Raw genomic sequence first — 363 nt, 5'->3', positions numbered from 1 at the left:
TTTTTTTTTGAACACTACTTTAATCTAGTAGATCAACATCTTGTTGCCTGAAAATTTTTAAAACTCTAAATTTTTTTCCCAGTTACCTCTCAGAGACACTGATTACATAGACCCTGAATTTCTTTTGCTTCTTCCACATTAACTCTGTCTTGTCTCCACTACTTCATCATCCCCCTTTCTCTGTTTCCAGAATCGTGTAGCCTCCCCTTCGTGCCCCTAATTGGGCCTTCCATTCTGTGGTGCTTTATTTCTTCTTTTACTTTCTACCATGGTTCTACAAACTCAGGTTTTTCTCCTTTTTTAATCTTAAATATCTTTTCTCTAGTAACAAACTATAGAAATGATCCCTGAAAGTATAGTCTT

At 35.5% G+C, this 363-nt stretch overlaps 1 pseudogene; it reads right to left on the bottom strand.

Annotated features, from left to right (window-relative positions):
- Nucleotides 1–265: 265 nt before the first annotated feature.
- On the bottom strand, nt 266–363 carry LOC125123836 (uncharacterized; annotated as a pseudogene).

Source organism: Phacochoerus africanus, chromosome 3 (genome assembly GCF_016906955.1).
Source record: "Phacochoerus africanus isolate WHEZ1 chromosome 3, ROS_Pafr_v1, whole genome shotgun sequence".
NCBI classification, from domain to species: Eukaryota; Metazoa; Chordata; class Mammalia; order Artiodactyla; family Suidae; genus Phacochoerus; species Phacochoerus africanus.
Note: the sequence above shows the minus strand (reverse complement) of the source record. Positions and strands in the feature narration are given on the sequence as shown.